This window comes from Heterodontus francisci, chromosome 18 (assembly GCF_036365525.1).
Source record: "Heterodontus francisci isolate sHetFra1 chromosome 18, sHetFra1.hap1, whole genome shotgun sequence".
Taxonomy (NCBI): domain Eukaryota; kingdom Metazoa; phylum Chordata; class Chondrichthyes; order Heterodontiformes; family Heterodontidae; genus Heterodontus; species Heterodontus francisci.
This window is the reverse complement of record NC_090388.1, coordinates 95,190,381-95,206,977: the sequence shown is the minus strand read 5'-3', so window position 1 is coordinate 95,206,977 and position 16,597 is coordinate 95,190,381.

The following is a 16,597-nucleotide window of genomic DNA, read 5'->3' as shown; positions in this document are numbered from 1 at the left end:
CTCTGACATTCTCAGAGGCTCTCTATCACTCTCTATCACTCACTGACACTCTCAGACACTCTCTATCACTCTCTGACACTCACTGACACTCTCAGACACTCTCTTTCACTCTCTGTCACTCTCAGACAATCTCAGACACTCTCTAACACTCTCTGAAACTGTCTATCGCTCTCTGACACTCTCTGACACACTCAATCACACTCTATCACTCTCTGACACACTCTGACACTCTCTATCACTCTATGACACTCTCTGACACTCTCTATCACTCTCTATCACTCTCTGTCACTCTCTGACACACTCTGACACTCTCTGACACTCTCAGACCCTCTCTGTCACTCTCTATCACTCTCTGACATTCTCTATCACTCTCTGTCACTCTCTAACACTCTCTGACACTCTCTATCACTCTCTGACACTCTCTGACACTCTCAGAGGCTCTCTATCACTCTCAATCACTCACTGAAACTCTCAGACACTCTCGATCACTCTCTGACACTCACTGACACTCTCAGACACTCTCTTTCACTCTCTGTCACTCTCAGACACTCTCAGACACTCTCTATCACTCTCCGACACTGTCTATCTCTCTCTGACACTCTCTATCACTCTCTGACACTCTCTGACACACTCAATCAATCTCTATCACTCTCTGACACACTCTGACACTCACTATCACTCTCTATCACTCTCTGACACACTCTGACACTCTCTGACACTCTCAGACACTCTCTATCACACTCTGACACGGTCTGACACTCTCCATCACTCTCTGACACTCTCTGACACTCTCTGACACTCTCAGACACTCTCAATCACACTCCGTATCACTCTCTGACACTCTCTGACACTCTCTATCACTCTCTGACACTCTCTGACACTCTCTATCACTCAATGACACTCTCTATCACTCTCCATCACTCAATGACACTCTCTGACACACTCTGACACTCTCAGACACTCTCAATCACACTCCGTAACACTCTCTGACACTCTCTATCACTCTCTGACACTTTCTGACACTCTCTATTACTCAATGACACTCTGTGACACTCTCTATCCCTCTCTATCACTCTATGACACTCTCTGACGCTATATATCACTCTCTATCACTCTATGACACTCTCTGACACTCTCTATCACTCTCTATCACTCTCTGTCACTCTCTGACACACTCTGACACTCTCTGACACTCTCAGACCCTCTCTGTCACTCTCTATCACTCTCTGACATTCTCTATCACTCTCTGTCACTCTCTAACACTCTCTGACACTCTCAATCACTCACTGAAACTCTCAGACACTCTCTATCACTCTCTGACACTCACTGACACTCTCAGACACTCTCTTTCACTCTCTGTCACTCTCAGACACTCTCAGACACTCTCTATCACTCTCTGACACTGTCTATCTCTCTCTGACACTCTCTATCACTCTCTGACACTCTCTAACACACTCAATCAATCTCTATCACTCTCTGACACACTCTGACAATCTCTATCACTCTCTGACACTCTCTGACACTCTCTGACACTCTCTATCACTCTCTATCACTCTCTATCACTCTCTGACACACTCTGACACTCTCTGACACTCTCAGACACACTCTATCACACTCTGACACGGTCTGACACTCTCCATCACTCTCTGACACTCTCTGACACTCTCTATCACTCAATGACCCTCTGTGACACTCTCTATCACTCTCCATCACTCTCTGACACTCTCTGACACACTCGGACACTCTCTGAAACTCTCTAACACTCTCTGACACTCTCTGTAACTCTCTATCACTCTCTGACACTCTCTATCACTCTCTGACACACTCTGACACTCTCTGTCACTCTCTTTCACTCGCTGACACTCTTGACACTCTCTATCACACTCTATCAATCTCTGACACTCTCTGACACTCTCTATTAATCAATGACACTCTGTGACACTCTCTATGACTCTCTGAAACTCTCTGACACACTCTGACACTCTCTATCACTCTCTATCACTCTCTGACACTCTCTGAGTCTCTCCATCACTCTATGACACTCTCTGACACTCTCTATCACTCTCTATCACACTCTATTACTCTCTGACACTCTCTATCACTCTCTTACACTCTCTGACACTCTCTATCACTCTCTGACACTCACTGACACTCTCAGACACTCTCTGCCACTCACTATCACTCTCTGACTCTCTCTATAATTCTCTGAATCTCTCTGACATTATCAGAGGCTCTCTATCACTCTCTATCACTCTCTGACACTCACTGACACTCTCAGACACTCTCTTTCACTCTCTGTCACTCTCAGACAATCTCAGACACTCTCTAACACTCTCTGAAACTGTCTATCGCTCTCTGACACTCTCTGACACACTCAATCACACTCTATCACTCTCTGACACACTCTGACTCTCTCTATCACTCTATGACACTCTCTGACACTCTCTATCACTCTCTATCACTCTCTGTCACTCTCTGACACACTCTGACACTCTCTGACACTCTCAGACCCTCTCTGTCACTCTCTATCACTCTCTGACATTCTCTATCACTCTCTGTCACTCTCTAACACTCTCTGACACTCTCTATCACTCTCTGACACTCTCTGACACTCTAAGAGGCTCTCTATCACTCTCAATCACTCACTGAAACTCTCAGACACTCTCGATCACTCTCTGACACTCACTGACACTCTCAGACACTCTCTTTCACTCTCTGTCACTCTCAGACACTCTCAGACACTCTCTATCACTCTCTGACACTGTCTATCTCTCTCTGACACTCTCTATCACTCTCTGACACTCTCTGACACACTCAATCAATCTCTATCACTCTCTGACACACTCTGACAATCTCTATCACTCTCTGACACTCTCTGACACTCTCAGACACTCTCTATCACTCTCTATCACTCTCTGACACACTCTGACACTCTCTGACACTCTCAGACACTCTCTATCACACTCTGACACGGTCTGACACTCTCCATCACTCTCTGACACTCTCTGACACTCTCTGACACTCTCAGACACTCTCAATCACACTCCGTATCACTCTCTGACACTCTCTGACACTCTCTATCACTCTCTGACACTCTCTGACACTCTCTATCACTCAATGACACTCTCTATCACTCTCCATCACTCAATGACACTCTCTGACACACTCTGACACTCTCAGACACTCTCAATCACACTCCGTAACACTCTCTGACACTCTCTATCACTCTCTGACACTTTCTGACACTCTCTATTACTCAATGACACTCTGTGACACTCTCTATCCCTCTCTATCACTCTATGACACTCTCTGACGCTATATATCACTCTCTATCACTCTATGACACTCTCTGACACTCTCTATCACTCTCTATCACTCTCTGTCACTCTCTGACACACTCTGACACTCTCTGACACTCTCAGACCCTCTCTGTCACTCTCTATCACTCTCTGACATTCTCTATCACTCTCTGTCACTCTCCAACACTCTCTGACACTCTCTATCACTCTCTGACACTCTCTGACACTCTCAGAGGCTCTCTATCACTCTCAATCACTCACTGAAACTCTCAGACACTCTCTATCACTCTCTGACACTCACTGACACTCTCAGACACTCTCTTTCACTCTCTGTCACTCTCAGACACTCTCAGACACTCTCTATCACTCTCTGACACTGTCTATCTCTCTCTGACACTCTCTATCACTCTCTGACACTCTCTAACACACTCAATCGATCTCTATCACTCTCTGACAAACTCTGACAATCTCTATCACTCTCTGACACTCTCTGACACTCTCTATCACTCTCTATCACTCTCTATCACTCTCTGACACACTCTGACACTCTCTGACACTCTCAGACACACTCTATCACACTCTGACACGGTCTGACACTCTCCATCACTCTCTGACACTCTCTGACACTCTCTGACACTCTCAGACACTCTCAATCACACTCCGTATCACTCTCTGACACTCTCTGACACTCTCTATCACTCTCTGACACTCTCTAACACTCTCTATCACTCAATGACACTCTATATCACTCTCCATCACTCAATGACACTCTCTGACACACTCTGACACTCTCAGACACTCTCAATCACACTCCGTAACACTCTCTGACACTCTCTATCACTCTCTGACACTTTCTGACACTCTCTATTACTCAATGACACTCTGTGACACTCTCTGACACTCTCAGACACTCTCAATCACACTCCGTATCACTCTCTGACACTCTCTGACACTCTCTATCACTCTCTGACACTCTCTGACACTCTCTATCACTCAATGACACTCTCTATCACTCTCCATCACTCAATGACACTCTCTGACACACTCTGACACTCTCAGACACTCTCAATCACACTCCGTAACACTCTCTGACACTCTCTATCACTCTCTGACACTTTCTGACACTCTCTATTACTCAATGACACTCTGTGACACTCTCTATCCCTCTCTATCACTCTATGACACTCTCTGACGCTATATATCACTCTCTATCACTCTATGACACTCTCTGACACTCTCTATCACTCTCTATCACTCTCTGTCACTCTCTGACACACTCTGACACTCTCTGACACTCTCAGACCCTCTCTGTCACTCTCTATCACTCTCTGACATTCTCTATCACTCTCTGTCACTCTCTAACACTCTCTGACACTCTCTATCACTCTCTGACACTCTCTGACACTCTCAGAGGCTCTCTATCACTCTCAATCACTCACTGAAACTCTCAGACACTCTCTATCACTCTCTGACACTCACTGACACTCTCAGACACTCTCTTTCACTCTCTGTCACTCTCAGACACTCTCAGACACTCTCTATCACTCTCTGACACTGTCTATCTCTCTCTGACACTCTCTATCACTCTCTGACACTCTCTAACACACTCAATCGATCTCTATCACTCTCTGACACACTCTGACAATCTCTATCACTCACTGACACTCTCTGACACTCTCTATCACTCTCTATCACTCTCTGACACACTCTGACACTCTCTGACACTCTCAGACACACTCTATCACACTCTGACACGGTCTGACACTCTCCATCACTCTCTGACACTCTCTGACACTCTCTGACACTCTCAGACACTCTCAATCACACTCCGTATCACTCTCTGACACTCTCTGACACTCTCTATCACTCTCTGACACTCTCTAACACTCTCTATCACTCAATGACACTCTATATCACTCTCCATCACTCAATGACACTCTCTGACACACTCTGACACTCTCAGACACTCTCAATCACACTCCGTAACACTCTCTGACACTCTCTATCACTCTCTGACACTTTCTGACACTCTCTATTACTCAATGACACTCTGTGACACTCTCTGACACTCTCAGACACTCTCAATCACACTCCGTATCACTCTCTGACACTCTCTGACACTCTCTATCACTCTCTGACACTCTCTATCACACTCTATCAATCTCTGACACTCTCTGACACTCTCTATTAATCAATGACACTCTGTGACACTCTCTATGACTCTCTGAAACTCTCTGACACACTCTGACACTGTCTATCACTCTCTATCACTCTCTGACACTCTCTGAGTCTCTCCATCACTCTATGACACTCTCTGACACTCTCTATCACTCTCTATCACACTCTATTACTCTCTGACACTCTCTATCACTCTCTTACACTCTCTGACACTCTCTATCACTCTCTGACACTCACTGACACTCTCAGACACTCTCTGCCACTCACTATCACTCTCTGACTCTCTCTATAATTCTCTGAATCTCTCTGACATTCTCAGAGGCTCTCTATCACTCTCTATCACTCACTGACACTCTCAGACACTCTCTATCACTCTCTGACACTCACTGACACTCTCAGACACTCTCTTACACTCTCTGTCACTCTCAGACAATCTCAGACACTCTCTAACACTCTCTGAAACTGTCTATCGCTCTCTGACACTCTCTGACACACTCAATCACACTCTATCACTCTCTGACACACTCTGACTCTCTCTATCACTCTATGACACTCTCTGACACTCTCTATCACTCTCTATCACACTCCGTAACACTCTCTGACACTCTCTATCACTCTCTGACACTTTCTGACACTCTCTATTACTCAATGACACTCTGTGACACTCTCTGACACTCTCAGACACTCTCAATCACACTCCGTATCACTCTCTGACACTCTCTGACACTCTCTATCACTCTCTGACACTCTCTATCACACTCTATCAATCTCTGACACTCTCTGACACTCTCTATTAATCAATGACACTCTGTGACACTCTCTATGACTCTCTGAAACTCTCTGACACACTCTGACACTGTCTATCACTCTCTATCACTCTCTGACACTCTCCGAGTCTCTCCATCACTCTATGACACTCTCTGACACTCTCTATCACTCTCTATCACACTCTATTACTCTCTGACACTCTCTATCACTCTCTTACACTCTCTGACACTCTCTATCACTCTCTGACACTCACTGACACTCTCAGACACTCTCTGCCACTCACTATCACTCTCTGACTCTCTCTATAATTCTCTGAATCTCTCTGACATTCTCAGAGGCTCTCTATCACTCTCTATCACTCACTGACACTCTCAGACACTCTCTATCACTCTCTGACACTCACTGACACTCTCAGACACTCTCTTACACTCTCTGTCACTCTCAGACAATCTCAGACACTCTCTAACACTCTCTGAAACTGTCTATCGCTCTCTGACACTCTCTGACACACTCAATCACACTCTATCACTCTCTGACACACTCTGACTCTCTCTATCACTCTATGACACTCTCTGACACTCTCTATCACTCTCTATCACTCTCTGTCACTCTCTGACACACTCTGACACTCTCTGACACTCTCAGACCCTCTCTGTCACTCTCTATCACTCTCTGACATTCTCTATCACTCTCTGTCACTCTCTAACACTCTCTGACACTCTCTATCACTCTCTGACACTCTCTGACACTCTCAGAGGCTCTCTATCACTCTCAATCACTCACTGAAACTCTCAGACACTCTCGATCACTCTCTGACACTCACTGACACTCTCAGACACTCTCTTTCACTCTCTGTCACTCTCAGACACTCTCAGACACTCTCTATCACTCTCTGACACTGTCTATCTCTCTCTGACACTCTCTATCACTCTCTGACACTCTCTGACACACTCAATCAATCTCTATCACTCTCTGACACACTCTGACACTCACTATCACTCTCTATCACTCTCTATCACTCTCTGACACACTCTGACACTCTCTGACACTCTCAGACACTCTCTATCACACTCTGACACGGTCTGACACTCTCCATCACTCTCTGACACTCTCTGACACTCTCTGACACTCTCAGACACTCTCAATCACACTCCGTATCACTCTCTGACACTCTCTGACTCTCTCTATCACTCTCTGACACTCTCTGACACTCTCTATCACTCAATGACACTCTCTATCACTCTCCATCACTCAATGACACTCTCTGACACACTCTGACACTCTCAGACACTCTCAATCACACTCCGTAACACTCTCTGACACTCTCAATCACTCTCTGACACTTTCTGACACTCTCTATTACTCAATGACACTCTGTGACACTCTCTATCCCTCTCTATCACTCTATGACACTCTCTGACGCTATATATCACTCTCTATCACTCTATGACACTCTCTGACACTCTCTATCACTCTCTATCACTCTCTGTCACTCTCTGACACACTCTGACACTCTCTGACACTCTCAGACCCTCTCTGTCACTCTCTATCACTCTCTGACATTCTCTATCACTCTCTGTCACTCTCTAACACTCTCTGACACTCTCTATCACTCTCTGACACTCTCTGACACTCTCAGAGGCTCTCTATCACTCTCAATCACTCACTGAAACTCTCAGACACTCTCTATCACTCTCTGACACTCACTGACACTCTCAGACACTCTCTTTCACTCTCTGTCACTCTCAGACACTCTCAGACACTCTCTATCACTCTCTGACACTGTCTATCTCTCTCTGACACTCTCTATCACTCTCTGACACTCTCTAACACACTCAATCAATCTCTATCACTCTCTGACACACTCTGACAATCTCTATCACTCTCTGACACTCTGTGACACTCTCTATCACTCTCTATCACTCTCTATCACTCTCTGACACACTCTGACACTCTCTGACACTCTCAGACACACTCTATCACACTCTGACACGGTCTGACACTCTCCATCACTCTCTGACACTCTCTGACACTCTCTGACACTCTCAGACACTCTCAATCACACTCCGTATCACTCTCTGACACTACTTGACACTCTCTATCACTCTCTGACACTCTCTAACACTCTCTATCACTCAATGACACTCTCTATCACTCTCCATCACTCAATGACACTCTCTGACACACTCTGACACTCTCAGACACTCTCAATCACACTCCGTAACACTCTCTGACAATCTCTATCACTCTCTGACACTTTCTGACACTCTCTATTACTCAATGACACTCTGTGACATTCTCTATCCCTCTCTATCACTCTATGACACTCTCTGACGCTATATATCACTCTCTATCACTCTCTGACACTCTCTGACACACTCTGACACTCTCTATCACTCTCTATCACTCTCTATCACTCTCTGACACTCTGTGACACTCTCTGACACTCTCCATCACTCTCTGACACACTCTGAAACTCTCTATCAGTCCCTATCACTCTCTGACACTCTCTGACACCCTCTGACACACTCTGACACTCTCTGTCACTCACTGACACTGTCTTTCGCTCTCTATCACTCTCTGACACTCTCTATCACTCTCTATCACTCTCTATCACTCTCTGACACACTCTGACACTCTCTGACACTCTCAGACACACTCTATCACACTCTGACACGGTCTGACACTCTCCATCACTCTCTGACACTCTCAGACACTCTCTGACACTCTCAGACACTCTCAATCACACTCCGTATCACTCTCTGACACTCTCTGACACTCTCTATCACTCTCTGACACTCTCTAACACTCTCTATCACTCAATGACACTCTCTATCACTCTCCATCACTCAATGACTCACTCTGACACACTCTGACACTCTCAGACACTCTCAATCACACTCCGTAACACTCTCTGACACTCTCTATCACTCTCTGACACTTTCTGACACTCTCTATTACTCAATGACACTCTGTGACACTCTCTATCCCTCTCTATCACTCTATGACACTCTCTGACGCTATATATCACTCTCTATCACTCTCTGACACTCTCTGACACACTCTGACACTCTCTATCACTCTCTATCACTCTCTATCACTCTCTGACACTCTGTGACACTCTCTGACACTCTCCATCACTCTCTGACACTCTCTGAAACTCTCTATCAGTCCCTATCACTCTCTGACACTCTCTGACACCCTCTGACACACTCTGACACTCTCTGTCACTCACTGACACTCTCTTTCGCTCTCTGACACTCTCTGACACTCTCAGAGACTCTCATCACTCTCTATCACTCTCTGACACTCTCTGACACTCTCAGAATCTCTCTCTCACTCTCTGAAACTCTCTGACACTCTCAGAGACTCTCTATCACTCTCTATCACTCTCTGGCATTCTCTATCACTCTCTGACATTCTCAGACTCTCTCTGTCACTCTCTGACACTCCCTATCACTCTCTGACACTCTCTGACACTTTCTATCACTCTCTGACACTCTCTGACACTCTCTATCACTCAATGACCCTCTGTGACACTCTCTACCACTCTCCATCACTCTCTGACACTCTCTGACACACTCTGACACTCTCTGACACTCTGTATCACTCTCTGACACTCTCTGTAACTCTCTGACACTCTCTGACACTCTCTATCACTCTCTGACACTCTCTGTAACTCTCTATCACTCTCTTTCACTTGCTGACACTCTCTGACACTCTCTATCACACTCTATCAATCTCTGACACTCTCTGACACTCTCTATTAATCAATGACACTCTGTGACACTCTCTATGACTCTCTGAAACTCTCTGACACACTCTGACACTCTCTATCACTCTCTATCACTCTCTGACACTCTCTGAGACTCTCCATCACTCTATGACACTCTCTGACACTCTCTATCACTCTCTATCACTCTCTGACACTCTCTATCACTCTCTTACACTCTCTGACACTCTCTATCACTCTCTGACACTCACTGACACTCTCAGACACTCTCTGCCACTCACTATCACTCTCTGACTCTCTATCACCCTCTGAATCTCTCTGACACTCTCAGAGGCTCTCTATCACTCACTGACACTCTCAGACACTCTCTATCACTCTCTGACACTCACTGACACTCTCAGACACTCTCTTTCACTCTCTGTCACTCTCAGACAATCTCAGACACTCTCTATCACTCTCTGAAACTGTCTATCGCTCTTTGACACTCTCTGACACACTCAATCACACTCTATCACGCTCTGACACACTCTGACACCCTCTATCACTCTATGACACTCTCTGACACTCTCTATCACTCTCTGTCACTCTCTGACACGCTCTGACACTCTCTGACATTCTCTATCACTCTCTGACACTCTCTATCACTCTCAGACACTCTCTGTCACTCTCTAACACTCTCTGACACTCTCTATCACTCTCTGACACTCTCTGACACTCTCAGAGGCTCTCTATCACTCTCAATCACTCACTGAAACTCTCAGACACTCTCTATCACTCTCTGACACTCACTGACACTCTCAGACACTCTCTTTCACTCTCTGTCACTCTCAGACACTCTCTATCACTCTCTGACACTGTCTATCTCTCTCTGACACTCTCTATCGCTCTCTGACACTCTCTGACACATTCAATCAATCTCTATCACTCTCTGAAACACTCTGACACTCTCTATCACTCTCTGACACTCTCTGACTCTCTCTATCACTCTCTATCACTCTCTATCACTCTCTGACACACTCTGACACTCTCTGACACTCTCAGACACTCTCTATCACACTCTGACACGGTCTGACACTCTCCATCACTCTCTGACACTCTCTGACACACTCTGACACTCTCAGACACTCTCAATCACACTCCGTATCACTCTCTGACACTCTCTGACACTCTCTATCACTCTCTGACACTCTCTGACACACTCCATCACTCAATGACACTCTCTATCACACTCTGACACGGTCTGACACTCTCCATCACTCTCTGACACTCTCTGACACTCTCTGACACTCTCAGACCCTCTCAATCACACTCCGTATCACTCTCTGACACTCTCTGGCACTCTCTATCACTCTCTGACACTCTCTGACACTCTCTATCACTCAATGACACTCTCTATCACTCTCTATCACTCAATGACACTCTCTGACACACTCCATCAATCAATGACACTCTCTATCACACTCTGTATCACTCTCTGACACTCTCTGACACTCCCTATCACTCTCTGACACTTTCTGACACTCTCTATTACTCAATGACACTCTGTGACACTCTCTATCCCTCTCTATCACTCTATGACACTCTCTGACGCAATCTATCACTCTCTATCACTGTCTGACACTCTCTGACACACTCTGACACTCTCTATCACTCTCTATCACTCTCTGTCACTCTCTGACACTCTGTGACACTCTCTAACACTCTCCATCACTCTCTGACACTCTCTGAAACTCTCTATCACTCTCTATCACTCTCTGACACTCTCTGACACCCTCTGACACACTCTGACACTCTCTGTCACTCACTGACACTCTCTTTCGCTCTCTGACACTCTCTGACACTCTCAGAGACTCTTTATCACTCTCTATCTCTCTCTGCCATTCTCTATCACTCTCTGACATTCTCAGACTCTCTCTGTCACTCTCTGACACTCCCTATCACTCTCTGACACTCTCTGACACTCTCTATCACTCTCTGACACTCTCTGACACTCTCTATCACTCTCTGACACTCTCTGACACACTCTGACACTCTCTGACACTCTGTATCACTCTCTGACACTCTCTGTAACTCTCTATCACTCTCTGACACTCTCTATCACTCTCTGACACACTCTGTAACTCTCTATCACTCTCTTTCACTTGCTGACACTCTCTGACACTCTCTATCAAACTCTATCAATCTCTGACACTCTCTGACACTCTCTATTAATCAATGACACTCTGTGACACTCTCTATGACTCTCTGAAACTCTCTGACACACTCTGACACTCTCTATCACTCTCTATCACTCTCTGACACTCTCTGTGACTCTCCATCACTCTTTGACACTCTCTGACACTCTCTATCACTCTCTATCACTCTCTGACACTCTCTATCACTCTCTGACACTCTCTGACACTCTCTATCACTCTCTGACACTCACTGACACACTCAGACACTCTCTGCCACTCACTATCACTCTCTGACACTCTCTATCACTCTCTGAATCTCACTGACACTCTGAGACACTCTCTTTCACTCTCTGTCACTCTCAGACAATCTCAGACACTCTCTATCACTCTCTGAAACTGTCTATCGCTCTCTGACACTCTCTGACACACTCAATCACACTCTATCACTCTCTGACACACTCTGACTCTCTCTATCACTCTATGACACTCTCTGACTCTCTCTATCACTCTCTGTCACTCTCTGACACACTCTGACACTCTCTGACACTCTCAGACCCTCTCTGTCACTCTCTATCACTCTCTGACATTCTCTATCACTCTCTGACACTCTCTATCACTCTCAGACACTCTCTGTCACACTCTACCACTCTGTGACACTCTCTATCACTCTCTGACACTCTCTGACACTCTCAGAGGGTCTCTATCACTCTCAATCACTCACTGAAAATCTCAGACACTCTCTATCACTCTCTGACACTCACTGACACTCTCAGACACTCTCTTTCACTCTCTGTCATTCTCAGACACTCTCAGACACTCTCTATCACTCTCTGACACTGTCTATCTCTCTCTGACACTCTTTATCGCTCTCTGACATTCTCTGACACACTCAATCAATCTCTATCACTCTCTGACACACTCTGACACTCTCTATCACTCTCTGACACTCTCTGACACTCTCTATCACTCTCTATCACTCTCTGACACACTCTGACACTCTCTGACACTCTCAGACACTCTCTATCACACTCTGACACGGTCTGACACTCTCCATCACTCTCTGACACTCTCTGACACTCTCAGACACTCTCAATCACACTCCGTATCACTCTCTGACACTCTCTGACACTCTCTATCACTCTCTGGCACTCTCTGACACTCTCTATCACTCAATGACACTCTCTATCACTCTCCATCACTCTCTGACACTCTCTGACACACTCTGACACTCTCAGACACTCTCAATCACACTCCGTATCACTCTCTGACACTCTCTGACACTCTCTATCACTCTCTGACACTTTCTGACACTCTCTATTACTCAATGACACTCTGTGACACTCTCTATCCCTCTCTATCACTCTATGACACTCTCTGACGCTATCTATCACTCTCTATCACTCTCTGACACTCTCTGACACACTCTGACACTCTCTATCACTCTCTATCACTCTCTATCACTCAATGACACTCTGTGACACTCTCTGGCACTCTCCATCACTCTCTGACACTCTCTGAAACTCTCTATCACTCTCTATCACTCTCTGACACTCTCTGACACCCTCTGACACACTCTGACACTCTCTGACACTCTCATAGGCTCTCTATCACTCTCCATCACTCTCTGTCACTCTCTATCACTCTCTGACACTCTCTGACACTCTCTTTCACTCTCTGACATTCTCTGACACTCTCAGAGGGTCTCTATCGCTCTCTATCACTCACTGACACTCTCAGACACTCTCTATCAGTCTCTGACACTCACTGACACTCTCAGCCACTCTCTTTCACTCTCTGTCACTCTCAGACACTCTCAGACACTCTCAGACACTCTCTATCACTCTCTGACACTCTCTATCACTCTCTGACACTCTCTATCGCTCTCTGACACTCTCTGACACACTCAATCACTCTCTATTACTCTCTGAAACACTCTGACACTCTCTATCACTCTCTGACACACTCTGACACACTCTGACACTCTCTGACACTCTCTGACACTCTCTGACACTCTCTGTCACTCTCTGTCACTCTCTGTCACTCTCTATCAATCTCTTACACTCTCTATCACTCTCTGACACTCTCTGACACTCTCTATCACACTCTGATACTCTCTGACACTCTCTATCACTCAATGACACACTCTGAAACTGTCTATCACTCCCTATCACTCTCTGACACTCACTGACACTCTCAGACACTCGCTGTCGCTCTCAGACACTCTCTGATACTCTCTATCACTCTCTGACACTCTCTGTCACTCACTGACACTCTCTTTTGCTCTCTGACACTCTCTGACACTCTCTGACACTCTCAGAGACTCTCTATCACTCTCTATCACTCTCTGACACTCTCTGACACTCTCAGAATCTCTCTCTCACTCTCTGAAACTCTCTGACACTTTCAGAGACTCTCTATCACTCTCTATCACTCTCTGACATTCTCTATCACTCTCTGACATTCTCAGACTCTTTCTGTCACACTCTGACACTCCCTATCACTCTCTGACACTCTCTGACACTCTCTATCACTCTCTGACACTCTCTATCACTCAATGACCCTCTGTGACACTCTCTATCACTCTTCATCACTCTCTGACACTCTCTGACACACTCTGACACTCTCTGACACTCTCTATCACTCTCTGACACTCTCTGTAACTCTCTATCGCTCTCTGACACACTCTGACACTCTCTGTAACTCTCTATCACTCTCTGACACTCTCTATCACTCTCTATCACTCTCTGACACACTCTGACACTCTCTATCACTCTCTTTCTCTCTCTGACACTCTGTGACACTCTCTATCACTCTCTTTCAATCTCTGATACTCTCTGACACTCTCTGAAACTGTCTATCACTCTCTGACACACTCTGACTCTCTCTATCACTCTATGACACTCTCTGACACTCTCTATCACTCTCTGTCACTCTCTGACACACTCTGACACTCTCTGACACTCTCAGACACTCTCTGTCACTCTCTATCACTCTCTATCACTCTCTGACATTCTCTATCACTCTCTGACACTCTCTATCACTCTCAGACACTCTCTGTCACTCTCTACCACTCTCTGACACTCTCTATCACTCTCTGACACTCTCAGAGGCTCTCTATCACTCTCAATCACTCACTGACACTCTCAGACACTCTCTATCACTCTCTGACACTCACTGACACTCTCAGACACTCTATTTCACTCTCTGTCACTCTCAGACACTCTCAGACACTCTCTATCACTCTCTGACACTGTATGTCTCTCTCTGACACTCTCTATCGCTCTCTGACACTCTCTGACACACTCAATCAATCTCTATCACTCTGTGACACTCACTGACACTCTCAGACACTCTATTTCACTCTCTGTCACTCTCAGACACTTCAGACACTCTCTATCACTCTCTGACACTGTCTGTCTCTCTCTGACACTCTCTGTCACTCTCTGACACTCTCTGACACTCTCTATCACTCTCTATCACTCACTATTACTCTCTGACACACTCTGACATTATCTGACACTCTCAGACACTCTCTATCACACTCTGACACGGTCTGACACTCTCCATCACTCTCTGACACTCTCTGACACTCTCTGACACTCTCAGACACTCTCAATCACACTCCGTATCACTCTCTGACACTCTCTGACACTCTCTGAAGCTCTCTATCACTCTCTGACACTCTCTGACACTCTATTTCACTCTCTGTCACTCTCAGACACTCTCAGACACTCTCCATCACTCTCTGACACTCTCTATCACTCTCTGACACTCTCTATCGCTCTCTGACACACTCAATCACTCTCTATCACTCTCTGAAACACTCTGACACTCTCTATCACTCTCTATCACTCTATGACACACTCTGACACTCTCTGACACTCTCTGACAATCTCTGTCACTCTCTGTCACTCTCTATCAATCTCTGACACTCTCTATCACTCTCTATCACTCTCTTACACTCTCTATCACTCTCTGACATTCTCTGACACTCTCTAGCAAACTCTGACACTCTCTGACACTCTCTTTCACTCAATGACACACTCTGAAACTGTCTATCACTCCCTATCACTCTCTGACACTCACTGACACTCTCAGACACTCGCTGTCGCTCTCAGACACTCTCTGTCACTCTCTGACACTCTCTGATACTCTCTATCACTCTCTGACACTCTCTGTCACTCACTGACACTCTCTTTCACTCTCTGACACTCTCTGACACTCTCAGATACTCTCTATCACTCTCTATCACTCTCTGACACTCTCAGAATCTCTCTCTCACTCTCTGAAACTCTCTGACACGCTCAGAGACTCTCTATCACTCTCTATCACTCTCTGACATTCTCTATCACTCTCTGACATTTTCAGACTCTCTCTGTCACTCTCTGACACTCCCTATCACTCTCTGACACTCTCTGAAACTCTATATCACTCTCTGACACTCT